Source organism: Monodelphis domestica, chromosome 6 (genome assembly GCF_027887165.1).
Source record: "Monodelphis domestica isolate mMonDom1 chromosome 6, mMonDom1.pri, whole genome shotgun sequence".
Lineage (NCBI taxonomy): Eukaryota > Metazoa > Chordata > Mammalia > Didelphimorphia > Didelphidae > Monodelphis > Monodelphis domestica.
The window spans coordinates 18,263,267-18,278,865 of NC_077232.1; the positions used below are offsets into that span (position 1 = coordinate 18,263,267).

General features: G+C 36.2%; 1 pseudogene; it reads left to right on the forward strand.

Moving 5' to 3' along the window:
* Window positions 1–1,653: 1,653 nt before the first annotated feature.
* LOC100618533 (olfactory receptor 5B2-like) lies at window positions 1,654–2,593 on the forward strand (annotated as a pseudogene).
* The last annotated feature ends 13,006 nt before the right edge of the window (window positions 2,594–15,599 follow it).

Here is a 15,599-nt window from a genome sequence, read left to right on the forward strand (position 1 = left end):
CAGCGCTCATTCTACTTTACCACATATTTATCTGAGAAATTTGATAGGAATATTAAGATTTCTTGTTTGCCTAGATTTCTTGGTCTGGAGATGCTACTCTGTGGAAGTCAGGTCAAAGAGTATTAACTTGATGGTATAGACAATGGGGATCTCATAGAGTAACAATGAGCAAATGTGATAAAAGATATTATTTGAGAAGTTATCCTAGTAGTGATGGTGCTTGAATCCATAGTACTAGAACTATAGAAGGTCTATAACTGATCCACAAGGAATGTTTAACACTAGAAGAAAGAGGCCTTTGCTAAGGAGACAAAAGAACCATGTAGCAGTCCACCCCTAGAAATGGGCAAGGGAAACAGTGTGTACAGATTGTCTTAGAAGAGAGCATGCTCAGTCTTGAGCATGCTCGGTATTGTACATGGCTGGGAAAGCCTCTCACCCTTGACCCCAGCTTCTTCCAGGTTAGGAGGGAACACAGGTTTCTTTGTGATCACCTGGTTAAGAGAAACCACACCTATACCTTGTCATTAACCAATGATAATCATCCCTGTGTACTGTGTATAGTTGCAAAGAGATTAAATAGGGCCCAAGCAGCTCCGCCTCTCTCTCTTCTGCTCTTCCTCCCTTCCAGCTCGCACTGATGCCTGTCCTTGCTGGAGCCTGTCCAGGCTCCATCTTTAATCTTTCCCTATCATCTCTCCAACCTGTGTGGTATTGAATCTGGATCTTTGGACTGGTAAAAGCCTTCGGAATGGTCCATTGATCAGAGCTTGGCTGTGACTCATTGACATTTAATAAGGTGTGCATTTGCGACTCATTCCTGCCACCTCATATCTCTAATTCGACTCTGTCATCCCCCTCATGGTATCTAAAACTTCTATCCTTTGTCTATCTTCCTACCTTAAAGCTTCTCTCTCCCCTCTGAGGATAGCTTTAAACCACAACAGAATAATTAAAGCAAAGTGAGGAAAAGCAGAAGAGTATCTCTATAAGACCAGAAAATTTCCCAATCTGCAATAAAACAACTGAAACAGAGCTCTGAGCGAATAACTATTTATTAAAGGAACTGGCCCCCTCCAACAAATAGGATCCCCAACCTTCCTCATGGTCTGAGACACTTACCTACTCTAGAATACAATTTTTATTCCCCTCAGTGTCTAACCATGACCTTACATGCCTGGTTGGTTCAGGCAGCAGTGCATTGTCTCACTGATGGACTCTGAACTCTGCATATGCCTCCCTGGTCACATTGCTTTTTCTTTTCCTACTTTTTTTAGTTTTATAATACTATACAACATAATCTAACACACTGATGAATTTTTATCTTTTGCATTAGCAACAATTTCAGATTTATATCTTGTTATGTTCATCTGATTATAATTTCAAGGATACAGATGCTGAAGTCTGCTTCCTCTTCCAGTTTTGCAGTCCTTTGTATGATGCTCCTGTTTTGTCAATGACTAGAAGCCAACAGAGTTCAAAGATATACCAGTGGGCACCCCAAGAAAAGAGATGATGAATAAAGGATATTCATATTATAAGGAAGGCTGGATATCCATATTCTTCATTAATTTTTGTTACTATATTTTGTCTTACAGACGATAAACTTTTTTTCCCGTTGTGACTAATGACTGAATCAACTTCCAAATTGCCTCTATGGAGAACAGCACAGAGGTGAATGAATTCATTCTGGTGGGATTGACAGATGTCCCAGAGCTTCAAGTGCCCCTCTTCATTGCATTCACATTCATCTATTTTGTCACCCTGGTGGGAAACCTAGGGATGATAGCACTGATCTTCTTGGATCCCCAACTCCATACTCCTATGTATTTTTTCCTCAGTAATCTCTCTCTGGTAGATTGCATTTATTCATCGGCTGTTACTCCCAAAGTGATGTCTGGGCTTCTCACAGGGAACAAAGTCATCTCCCATGATGGCTGTGCAGCTCAGATGTTCTTCTTTGTGGCATTTGCTAGTGTGGACTGTTTCTTTCTGGCTGTTATGGCCTATGATCGTCATGCAGCTATATGTAAGCCTCTCTATTACACCACAACCATGAGACCAAATGTGTGCAAGTGTCTGGTAATTAGTTGTTATATCTGGGGCTTCACTGAGTCCTCCATCCACACTGGCTTCACTTTCTACCTCTTTCTGTGGTTCAAATATAGTCCATCATTTTTTCTGTGATATTCCTCCAATTTTGGCTCTCTCTTGTTCTGATATTCATATAAATGAAGTGATGCTCTTCATCTTGGCTTCCTTCAATGTCTTTTTTGCTCTCTTCATAATCTTGACCTCTTACATCTTAATCTTCATCACCATCCTGAGGATGCATTCTGCTGAGGGCCAACAGAAAGCCTTTTCTACCTGTGCCTCCCACCTGACAGCAGTGTCCATATTCTATGGGACTGTAATCTTTATGTACTTACAGCCCAACTCTAGTCATTCCATGGATAATGACCAAATGGCCTCCGTGTTTTACACAATAGTAGTCCCCATGCTGAACCCTCTGGTATATAGTCTGAGGAACAAAGAGGTCAACAGAGCCTTTAGAAAAGCTGTTGAGAGGGCAAAGCATCTACTATGCATATGATTTTAATAAGGGATAATATGGTATATGTAATAAACCAATCTTAACTCTTCTTAAAATACCCCATCTCCTTCTCCTATCATACTAAACATATTTTTGAGACATTTGAGACTCATCTTATAGATTCCCTTAGAAAATACATTTAGAAATGTTCTTTTTTATTTTCCTAATTTCTTTAGTTTTATAATACTATACAACATAATCTAAAACACTGATGAATTTTAATCTTTTGCATTAGCAACAATTTCAAATTTATGTGTCTTGTCATGTTCATCCGATTATAATTTCAAGGATACAGATAGATGCTGAAGTCTGCTTCCTTTTCCAGTTTTGTAGTCCTTTGAATGATGATGGTCCCAGTGTTGACAAACATATTTCTCAGTCTACATTCTGAATATATAACCTCTCTATTTGGAGATGAGTACCATGTTTCATCAAAAGCCTTTTAGAATTTTGTTTAGTCATTTTTTGAATGAGTTCCTAGGACTTTCAAAATTTCTTGTCTTCACATCATCATCATTGTATGAATTATTTTCCTTTTACCGCTCATTTCACTCTATCAATTTCATATAAATCTTTACAAATTTCTCAGTGATCATGTCCTTTATAATTTCTCATAGCAAATTAGTATTACCATATATTACTATATTGGTTTAACTATTACAATCAATGGGTACTCCCTTATTTTCCAGTTCTTTGACATCACAAAAAGAAATGCTATAAATATTTTTGTACATTTGGGTTCTTTTTCACTTTCATTTTTCCTATATCACCAAGTCAAAGGACATGAACAGGTTAATAGTGTTTTGGGGGTATAGTTCCAAATTGCTTTTCAGAATAGCTAGAGTAATTCAAAATTCATGGTGCATTAATTACTATTTGCTCACAGCCTCTTCAGCATTTACCATTTCCTTTTATGTCAATCCAATCAATTTGAAGGGTGATGACTACCTCAGATTAGTTTAATTTTAAGATTTCTAGTCATTATTTAGAGCATTTTTTATTCCAAATTTTACAAAAGTAAATGATATAAGCATTTCCATATACAAAGAAAAGGGAGAAAGTATACAAATTAAACCACAAATCCCCTTCATATTTAGCTTACTTTTCTTCCTGTCTACATAATAAATCCCATCCACAAGTGTCTCAGTATCTTCCTGCCCTCCCTGAACCACAAGAGATATTGTCAGGGTTGCTAACATGTACATATAAATTAAGTCTTTCTGTTCATTTTCTAGAGGTAATGTTCACACTTTATTCTTCCAGCATTAATTCTGTTGCTGTGTATTATCTTCTCCTTGTTCTACTAATTTTACGGTTCATTAATCTCATGTAGTTTTTCCAAGATTTTAAAAAATTAGTCTGTTCATTTTTTATGGTGCAGTAGTATTCCACCACAACCATATACCACACTTTGACCAGTCATTCCCCAATTAATGTGTGTCATCTCCTCATTGTCCAATTATTTGCCACCACAGATAGAGCTGCTATAAATATTTTGTGACATATGTGTTCTTTTCCTCTTTCCCTGATCTCCTTGGGTAGACACAGTTTTAGAACTATCTGGGTATAATTCCAAAGTACTTTCTAGAAGTGTTGGGTTGGTTCACAATTGGTAGCATTCCACCAACAGTGCATGAGTGCCTCATTTACACGTCACTCTCCAATATTTATCACTTTTCCCTTTTGTCATTTTAGCCAATCTGGTGAATGTGAAGTGATATTTCAGAGCTGTTTAGTTTGCATTTCTCTAATCAGTGGTGATTTTGAGCATTTTTCCCAGTTCCTATATATGACTTTGATTTCTTCATCTAAAAATTATCTGTTTATCTTTCCCCATTTATCAGCTGAGTATGGCTCTTATAAATTTGACAAAGTTCTCTATGTATTTTAGATATAGATCATTTATCTGAAAGGTTGTCTATAACATTTCCCCCAATTATTTTCTTTCAGTGTTTTATTTGTACAAAACTTTTTTGATTAAATGTACTCAGAATTATACACTTGACATTTCCCAATACTCTCTAACTCTAGTTGACTCAAAAATGTCTCTCCTATCCACAAAAGTGATTATTATTATGTTCCTTGTTCTTTCAATTTACTTATATTATCTCTTTTTATGTCAAGATCATGTATCCATTTTGATCTTAGTGAATGCTGTAAGATATTGGTCTTTCCTTAGCTTCTCCCAAACTAGTTTCCAATTTTCCCAACAGATTTTACCAAATAGTGATTTTTTTATCCCCAAAACCTAGATCTATGGTTTTGTCAATAACAGAATTAGTATAATCTTTTACTGCTGCTTGTTGTATATACTATCAGTTCTACTGATCTTGCTTTCTATTCTTAACCAGTACCAGATAGTTTTGATAATTACTGTTTTATAATACAAATTTAAAAACTGGTAGTGCTAAAACTTCTACTTTTGTGTTTTTTTCCCATGAATTCCTTTGATATTTTTGATCTTTTATTCTTCCAAATGATTTTATTTTTTCTAACAATAAAATAATTATTTTGATAATTTAATTGGGATAGCTTTAGGAAGGATCATAATTTAATTAGATTAGGTCTATCCATATATTAACAATTAATATTTTCCAATTACTTAGATATGACTTTATTTGTGTCAAAAGGATTTTATAATTATGTTCACGTAGTTCCTGGGTTTGTTATGCCAGGTAAGCTACCACATATTTTACTGTAACTGTGGTAATTTTAAATGGAGTATCTCTTTCTATCTTGCAGCAATATATAAAAATGTTAATGACTTTTGTGAATTTATTTCCAATATCTTGCTACTTAGTTAAAATTATTGATAGTTTCAACTAATATTTAAGTTGAATATCTTAGGATTTTCCACAAATATCATGTCATCAATAGACATCGGTTTGTTTGTTTGTTTTTTATCTTTTTTGCCCATTCTGATTCCTTCCATTTTTTCTCTTGTTGCTATTGCTAGAATTTTTAATACTATGTAAAGTAATATTTCTGAATCCTTGTTTCACTGATTGCCTTAAAAACAAAGGCTATCATCTATGAATTTTATTGACATATTGAGTGCTTACATCAGTTATGCCCCTACTACTCACATTTGGAGAAACCTAAACATGAGTTGCATATAAAAACTACAGTTGAATATCTCACCTAGATGACTCTGGATGAATGCAACCAAAACCCAGAGAAAGAGAATTTTGTGGTAGGGAATAGCTGTCCTGCATGAATCTCTAGAAATCTCTATGCTCCCTTCTAAATATTTCTAAATTCTAAATCTAAAAATTTCTAAATTCTAAATCTAAAAATAAAATAAATTAAAAAAAAAGCTCCCAACTAAAATATTGTCTCCTTGATTCAGGAAGAATAAACCTTTTGTTTTGTATGTATGAATGTGTTTATATACATACATAAACATACATATATTCACAAACACATGCACACCTGTATACACACAAACACAGACACACATATATAATCTATCTTCAGAATAGCTTTCTTCTTTTGAATGTTATTTTGCAATTAATACTAATTAGGAAGTGGTGCCCAGTATTTTCAAATTCTTTTTTATATATGCTTCCTTCAAGTCTAGCTCCCTGAAGCATCAATGTCCTTTGTCTTGGGTAAGAAATCAGTTTCAAATTCTATAATCAGAATAACATCCTTGAGTCTACTGTGAAGACTGGATTTGGCTCTCCCCTGATTGTAACAATGAAGGCACTTAGCTCTTCCTTGATTATGAAGATTAAATTGTAATCCCTTGTCTATTTTTAGATTTAATCCCGAAGGTGTAAGCATGGTACTTAAAGTTGAGTATAGAGATCTATTTTTGGATTTTAATCCTCAAAGGGTAAACACATTACTTAACATTGAATATGGAGATCTACCCATTTGGGATTTATCCACAAAAGGTGCAAATACCCAATTCACACATTGAGTGGGAATTCTGTGGCCCAGGTGTGAAAGAGTGGGCAGTCCTAGAGGGGAGCTCAGCTGTGATTGGTAGTCATAAAGATTAAGGGAAGTGAAGCAAGAAAAAAGGTCTTTAAAAAAGGAGACTTGGGCCTGAAATCAGTTCTTCTGGGAGTGCTACTAGGAGTTTGACTTGGAACTCTCACTTGGAGTGGTACCTCCTGTGAGAGAGACATCTGCTGGAAATGACATAGTCAATCCAACCATAAATCTAACTCTATTTTTTTTGGGGGGGGGGTTAGAAACCATCTAAGTTTATATTATGTAACAATGAAGCTATGTAATCCAGGGACTATATATAGATTGATTCATTATAATTTACAGGAAAGCTCTCTCCCTTCTTAGCTTTTTCAAATCAGATTTTATTGCTTCTACAACAATAATTAATACCTAAAGCAATGACCTAAAGAGTTAATATTCTCATAGTTTCAGAACCTTCTCTCTATAAGTAAAGATAGAAACATATCCACAGCTCTTCATCCTGTAACCTTTCTTCCCACAAACATTCTATATAAGAAGTTATATAATGCACTGGAAGCCTGATTCAAGGATAATTTCCCAGACTACTATTCTGGATTCTGTAGTCATTATCCAGAAATATAAACCCTGTAGGGAATGTGCCACAATACCAATTAATCGCTATCAAAACAAACTACTGAACAGTTGCCAGTATTGGGATAGGCAAATCAGCCTTGTTGAAGGAACAAGGACACCTAAGGAAGAAACAGAAGGTGTCAGGTAGCTGCTGGGTTATACGACCATAATCATCATTGTGCACCACACCACATCTTAGAACCTGGTGGACACAGGCTTTAAACTACTACCTAGAACTACCATATAGCACTCTTTCTTGCAACATTCACTAATTTAATGAGTTCCTGGGATACCTTTCTTCTTAATTTTTCCTTCCATGGTACTCGACTTTGGTCTTATTAAAATTTCTGAATGCTGAAATATTTTGAACAGTGTATTCCTGGCCAAATCCCATCAGCAATATCCATAAATCTCTACTCTGTGACTCCCTCCCTCCCCTGATAAGAGATATAATCAATAAATCTAAAGAGTAAAATCATAGTGACTTATCCTGGGCTGGAAAATGAGTCACTATGATTGTTTTCTTTTGAATGTCTTTTAAAAAAATTCATTGTATTTTATTTTACACATTGATGAAATTTTTAATAATAATTTTCTAACATTTTGTGATTCATGCTTTCTCCCTCTCTCTATCTCCTTCTCCCTAATTGAGACAGCAGGTAATATAATATAAATTATGTATGTGCTATCATGAAATACCTATTTCATGGTTCATCATGTGAAAAAATACTTTTATATAAGAAAAAATCTCATGAAGCAGATAAATTGAAGAATGGTATTGTAAGAATATAAAATTTAGGTTTTTATGCTAATATGAAAGTTCTAAAATAATATTATGGTCACAGATTTCAAAATATTATAGCTTAAGTCAAAATGACTTTTAGTAGCTTTATTTATAAAGAGGTAGAAAGAGTGAAAGTGGAAAAATGTAAGAAGAGGGTAGAGAAATGTCTAGTCTACCACCCTAAGTATTGCTCCAGTGTCTGGCACAGCCCTGGCAGGGTTCAGTAACCTTCAGCCAGGCGACCCGGTGGTGTTTTCTACAAGAGTTCCACCAATTCAGCCTCCTCCAGGAAAGGAAGGCCTCTCTGGAACCAATCTCTCCAGAAGTCAGGAATGGTAGGCCAGCTACTCATCCAACTCTCCAAAAACAAATTCCAAAGGAGAAGATCTAATGAGAAGTTCAAAAGTGGAAGTCTTCCAAAGAAGCAATCCAAAAGAGAAGCTCCCCCAGACAGGAAGTTCAGGACTTTTATAGTCCTTTTTCCATATCACTTCCTGTTCCTTCCTCCACTTTATAAGAACCAGTTGCAGACTTTCAATTTGCCTAGCACTGCCCAAGGGGAGTGGCAGTAGCCTTTGGAGGTATGAGCCTACCCTAGTAAGTGACTCATGAATTCTCTTGCTCAGTGTTAAGTAGGGGTGCTTAAGTTTTTGGATGATTAATTTAAAAGCTGCTGATTGATAGATAAAGAAAGTTTGATTCACTTTTCACAGTATGCTTCAATCTATATTTGGACCCCATCATTTCCTTTTATAGAGTTTGATAGACTTTTTCATAATGATTCCCTTAGAGTTGTTCTGGGTCTTTGCCTTGTTGATAGTAGTTGTTATTCACAATTGATCATCATATACTGTTGTTATTGTATACATTTTCCTGGGTCTACTTGGTTCACTTTGCATCACTTCATATGTCTTTCCAGGTTTTTTTTTCTTGTGATCATCTTGTTTGTTATTTCTTATGGCACAATAGCTTTCCATTGAAAAGCTATGCCACAACATATTTAGCCATTCCTCAATTGATGGACATGCATTCAGTTTAATGTCACCATAAAAAAAGCTGCTGTTGATATTTTTGTACAAGTATCTTCTTTCCTCATATCTTTAATTTAATTGAGAAACAGACCTAGTAATGGTATTTCTGGGTCAGATGATATTCAAAATGTTTTGGACTTTTGACCTTGGTTCCAGATTCCTTTCCAGAATGGTTAAATCAGTTCACAACTACACCAATAGTATATTAGTGTCCCAATGTTTCCACATTCCTTTCAGTATTTATCATCTTTCCTTTTTTATCATGTTAACCAGTCTGATAGGTATGAGGTGGTACCTCAGAGTTGTTTTAATTTGCATTTCTCTAATCAATAGTGATTTGGAATATTTTTTCATAAGGCTAAAAAGTTTTAATTTATTTATCTGAGACTTACCTGTTCCTATCTTTTGACCATTTATCAATTGCAGAATGCTTTATATTTTTATGAATTTGACTAAGTTCTCTACCTATTTAAGAAATGAGAACTTTGTCAGAAGTACTTGCTATAAATTTTTTCCTTACTTTGTTATTTCCTTTCTAATCTTACTTGAATTGCTTTTGTTTGTGCAAAACTTTTAAAATTTAATATAGTCAAAATTATCTATTTTAATCTTGTGATATTCTTTATATCTTATTTGGACATAAAGTCTTCCCTTATCCAAGAGTGTGACAGGTACACTATTTTATGGTTCCCTAATTGGTTTATTATTTTACCCTCCTTTTTTAAATCACATATACAGTTTGACTTTATCTTGGAATATGGCATGAGATATAGGTCTGTGCCTCATCCATCATATTTCTTTTTTTTAAATTAATTATTTATTTTTTAATTAAACCTTTACCTTCCATCTTGGAATCAATACTGTGTTTTGGTTCCAAGGCAGAAGAGTGGTAAGGGCTAGGCAATGGGGGGTCAAGTGACTTGCCCAGGATCACACAACTGGTAAGTGTCTGAAACCACATTTGAATTTAGCACCTCTGGCTTTCACGTCACTGAGCTACCTAGCTGCCCCCCCCCCCACTGGATTTCTTAATCAGAATTCTTACATTGGATTTTTATAGTTCTTTGTTAAAGGTTTTCACTTGGGAAACTGGGCTATACTTCTTCCTTCTACTCTACTGTCTTGATTCTGACCCTCCAGAATTATATGTAATATGGATAAACTAGATGTCTTTCCAATAAGATCAGGATTAAAATAAGACTTTCCATTATGTCCCACTATTAATTGATAGAGTGCTTGAAATGCTAACTAGAACTATATGATAGAAAACAAGAAATGGAGAGAATAAGCATGAATAAAAATGAAACAGCTATTAATTTTTATAGGTGATTTGGTATCCTAAAGCCAGAACACTAAAGTAACCCTAAAAAGTAAACTAAAATTAATTTAATAATATCGGCAAAGAAGTAGGATGTAAAAAATGAAAAATTATCAGCTTTTTTATATACTATTAATGAAACTCAGCATGAAATATTGATAGTTTATTAAAAAGGGAAGATAACTCTGGCTGGGTCTGGTGCTCAAGGAAGAATAATTTGTTCTGGGAAGTCATAGTTATAATGAATGGAACAAAAGGGTTGTCTGTTATCTGTTACCTATTCAAAGACAGTAGGGCTGGTGACAATACAAAGTTGAAAGAAGATTTTGTGTGTGTGTGTGTGTGTTTGTGCATGTATGCATGTATATATGTAAATTTACATACATCTCATCTTGGGGGCAGTAGCAGCAACAGAACCAGTAGTGGGGCCAAAAATCTCAGAGGGGTTGATAAGAATTCATTATCAACTCTGGCTCAGTAGTTAATATCACTGAGTCTGGAGGTAAGAAGTCCTGAGTTGAAGTACAGTCTCAGATACTTCCTAGCTTGGTTACCTTTGGCAAGTCATTGAACCTCTTTTTGCCTACAAGATAGCTGATGGGCTCAGTGGATTGAGTGCTGTGTCTGGAATCAGGAAGATCTGAGTTAATCTAGCCTCAGATACTTCCTAATTATGTGAATCCTGGGCAAGTCATTAACATCTGATTGCCTGACAAAAGGATCCAACCAATCCACTGGAGATGTAAACAGCAAATTTGTATTTGCCACAAACATCCCATTGATAGCTCTTGTACAACAGTTCCTGAAATTGTACAAGACTGAATGATTGAGCAACAGCAAGATTAGAATCCATTTCCCTGGGAGTTCATAATTGAGTAGTTTAGCTCCTCTCTGACATAGTGAAGGAAGTCTGAGCATGTACCCTTAAGAGGTTTGTACTCCAGATCCACTCTACCAAGAGTTAAGTGATTTTTCATCAGGACACAGTTTATTTATGGCCCATCTGACATGAGAACCTATATCTCCTTATTCCCAGGCAAGTTCTCTTCCCATTATAATACAAACTTGCCAAGAATCTTGGTTCCAATGGCCATCAAGGCGGCTGAAGCAGACACTATGGGACCCTGAGAGCTTGGTCAGACTCGCTACAACTTCTCTGAACCACAAATGAGAATGAGGTGGAAGATGGACACCAAAGGTGGATAAGCAGCTCTGAAAAGGGCTTGGTAAACTTTCTAACACCAGAATTTCTAGACTCCCCTGAACATCCAATATACAGCAGGGACACTAAGTAATCTGGATGAATCTTACATAACTAGACTGTAACACCAGACTGCCAAGTATCTTGTGTGGATAAAAACTGGCATCATATCCATTTTTCATAAGTGAGATTTTCTAAAGGACCACCTAAATATTTGATAATAATGAGGGGGAATAAGATTCCATCATCCTGGTCCCTGTGCATCAACTCTGAGGTCCATCTAGCAAGCATGAGAAGATCTGACCTCCCTTTACTTTGCCTTAGTTATCCTCAGCTCAGAAAGATTCTTCCTAATGTCTAGATGGGTATCATTAGAAGTGAGCCTCTGGGAAAGCTCTGCCTCAGTGAATTATTCTCTTGAGGAAGACCTCGGAGAAGACTCTAAATAATCTGGATGAAGCTCACATTACTAGACTATGAATGGATATCCTTTCTGGGGAGATTCTTCAGACTGACCTATGTATTTTGGAATAATATTTTTAATGCACCCCCTTTATATTGGAGCAGTTGATCTTTTCTATCCAATTTATAAATGTAAGCATCTTTGTTCATTTCAATTTCATTGGGTCTGGCTCAGCTTTGTAGTCTAGTGAGATATTTTTGGATTCTATAGCTACCTCCTCCCCAAAAGTTAGCTAACTTCCTTAGATGTGAGTTATCTGACATTTTGATGAGCCCAATGCCTGAGCATTTTTCATGTCATTGATAGCTCAATTCAATTGCATTTAATAAGCATGTATTTGGCTCCTACTAAGAAGGGAAAGAGTAAGCATTCCAAATCTCTATCTTCTAACTGAAGTCCAATCTTTTCCCTATACCATGCCATGTCATTCATGCCTAAAGACTGATGCTCACAATATCCCCTCCAGATATGCAGAGCTGAGCTTGTTATTCTTATTTTACAATTGAATAGACTAAAGCTGTAAAAAATTAAATTTCTTTCCTGAGGCCTTACTGGGAAGAAGTGCCATGGCTAGAAACCAGGTCCTGCCTGTCAGGTCCAAGATTCTTTCTATTCCTCCAACAATGCAGTAGATTAACCAAGGCACACACCCAAGAGAATGGTCTCCTGGAGCAATCAAAGTTTGATCCCTATGGTCAGAGTAGAGTTTAATGACCTGTTTTTAATACATTTACTATAGGGCTGCCAGTTGTCTCTAAGGGAAAATAGTCTCTTAAGATCTGCTCTGTTCCCAGGTTTGAATAAGGACTCTGCTTAATCCACAACATCAGACATCGACTTCCAAATATTTCAGTAGTAGGGCTCATTGATGTGGGACCAATTTAGAGACAGCAATGCCTAGAATCATTAATTCATTTATCTGCCTTCCATTGTTCATCATGAAACTGAAGATACCTCCACCTTGTAGCAGAAATGACCAGGGATAATATTTCCTGGTTTACAAACTTGGGGCAGTTGGGAGCAGGAATTGAGGAAGGATTTCTTGAAAAACATTGGGTGTATCCTAAGTTTTGGACTTCAAATACAAGAAACCCATGGGAAGGCACTTGGGCAACTCCTCCCTTTGAATTCCTTCACCTCCATCTACATGTCAGGTAGGTTCTGGAAAATGTAATGTAAAACTAGGCTACTTATCTTGGGTTCAAATCTGGCTCAGACACCTTCTAGCTTTGACTGTGGGTAAGTTACTTACTTAATCTTGACTGCCTAGTCCTTGCTACTTTCTATCTTAGAATTGGTAGTAGGACAGAAAGTACAGTTAAAAAAATATTAAATATTAATTTTATTATTTAATACTTTAATTAATGTTTTAATATTAAAATATTAAATTAAAATATTAATAAAGATTTAAAAAGACTAGGGTGCTTATGTGGAGTAGCATGACAAAGTGAAAATGTCCACCTCCAGAGAAATAATTGATATATAGAAACATGTAAGACATAGTTTTATATATGTAGTCAAATGATATTTTCATTTGTGTACAGATGAAAGGGAGTGAGGTACCTGGAAACTTTAGTGCAACAAAAAGAAAAAAATGAAAAAATAAAGTAGATAAAAGTCCACTGAGGTTAAAAAATACAAAGTGCAAAAAGTGATGGACTTGGAGTCACAAAGTTTGGATAAAAACTTTGCCTCTGAGATTTACTGCCATTGGTATCTTGTATATACATGGCTGTTTTCTGGTTAAGTGTTTAAATAAATTTCTCTTCTCTTCTCTTCTCTTCTCTTCTCTTCTCTTCTCTTCTCTTCTCTTCTCTTCTCTTCTCTTCTCTTCTCTTCTCTTCTCTTCTCTTCTCTTCTCTTCTCTTCTCTTCTCTTCTCTTCTCTTCTCTCCTTTTCTTTTCTTTCTTTAAAACCCTTACCTTCTGTCTAGAAATCAATACTGTGTATTGGTTCCAAGGCAGAAGAGTGGTAAGGGCTAGGCAATGGGGGTTAAGTGACTTGTCTAGGGTCACACAGCTGGGAAGTGTCTGAGGTCAGATTTGAACCTAGGACCTCCCATCTCTAGGCCTGGCTCTCAATTCCCTGAGCTACCCAGATGCTCCCCCCCCCCCGCTTTTCTCCTTTTCTAATAGGCTCTAAAATAAAGTTTTAAGAATTTATTTTGTCCTTGCCTATGGATCTCAATTTAACTATTTTATAAAAAAAGTTGTTGCTGTTGTTGTTTTTACTATAGTATTTGGAAGACCAATAAATATTCTTAATATTAATGCAGGTTTATGACCTGATGGGATCATAGATTCAAGGCTAGAAAGTTCATCAGTAGTCATCTAGTTCAACTCTTAGCTTTACAGATAAGAAAACCAAACCCCATTAGAGATTACAGGTTCAAAAAGAACTTAAAGTACCTGTCCAAGGTAACATGGATAATAGCAGTAGCATTGTAACTAAATAGCAATAGCATTTAACCGCTGTTTACCTTAGTTTCCTCATGTACAAAAAAGAAGATAGACATAGCATCTACCTCATTGGATTGTTGTAAGGATCAAGTGGGATCTGCCAAATGTTTCACATAACTTCAAGCACCATATAAATGTTACCTAGTTGCTATCATTAAACTTATACCTGCAAAAGAATTCTTTGCACTGTGGATTCAGTAATTGCTCCACTTGGAGCCCAGGAATTTCTGAGACATAATTCACTTTTAAATAGCTCACAGACAATTTCTGAGGGTCCAAAGACATGGCATCTTTTTTTCTTATATGATGCCTCGATTGTTATCTTTGCACTCTCCATTCATTGTTCCTTGTCCTTCTCATTGTTACCAAATAGCATCAGTCTAGCCTTTCCCCTAGCAACTAAACTTTTTCACATACTAGAATGGAGATACAATTCTCCCTTGCCCCATCACCTAAATTTTCTCCTCTATAGGTTAAAACACCTTCAGTTCCTTCTATGGAAAAAGATTTCAAATCCCATCTGCATGTTGGTTTCATTTCTTTGGAAAGACTTAACCTTATTGATATTGTTCCCAAAATTTGGAATCTGCAATTGCTTATTGCTACAATACCAGAGCACTGGGGAAGCTGGGTGGCTCAGTGGATTGAGAGTCAGGCCTAGAGATGGGAGGTCCTGGGTTCAAATCTGGCCTCAGACACTTCCCAGCTGTGTGACCCTGGGCAAGTCATTTGACCCCCCATTGCCTAGCCCTTACCACTCTTCTGCCTTGGAGGCAATACACAATATTGACTCCAAGATGGAAGGTAAGGGTTTTTAAAAAAAAATATCAGAGGACTCCCCTTCCCCTATTCCCTGGTGCTATGTTTCTCAAGGCACCCTTTTGTCAAATTAATTTTCTTGTTCACCATTTCATGCTACTGTAATGAGGAAAGGAAGGAAATGGTTTGCAAACACGTAGTAGAGAGGAGAGTTTGCAAAGAGGGACCTTGCTGCACACCGTGGAACAATATGGTCTCAGTTCTGGAATCTGGGACATCATAAAAGTGGACACAAGAGAATGCTGGGCTTTTGGTTTCCTGTTTCTGGGGGGAGGTGGAAGCTCTAACTTCTTGCTACTTGCCATTTGTGTGAGTGAAGTGGGGGTTTGGGTTTCTTATCCCTGTGGAGCCAAAGCTACCCATCCTGGTGTCCAGTT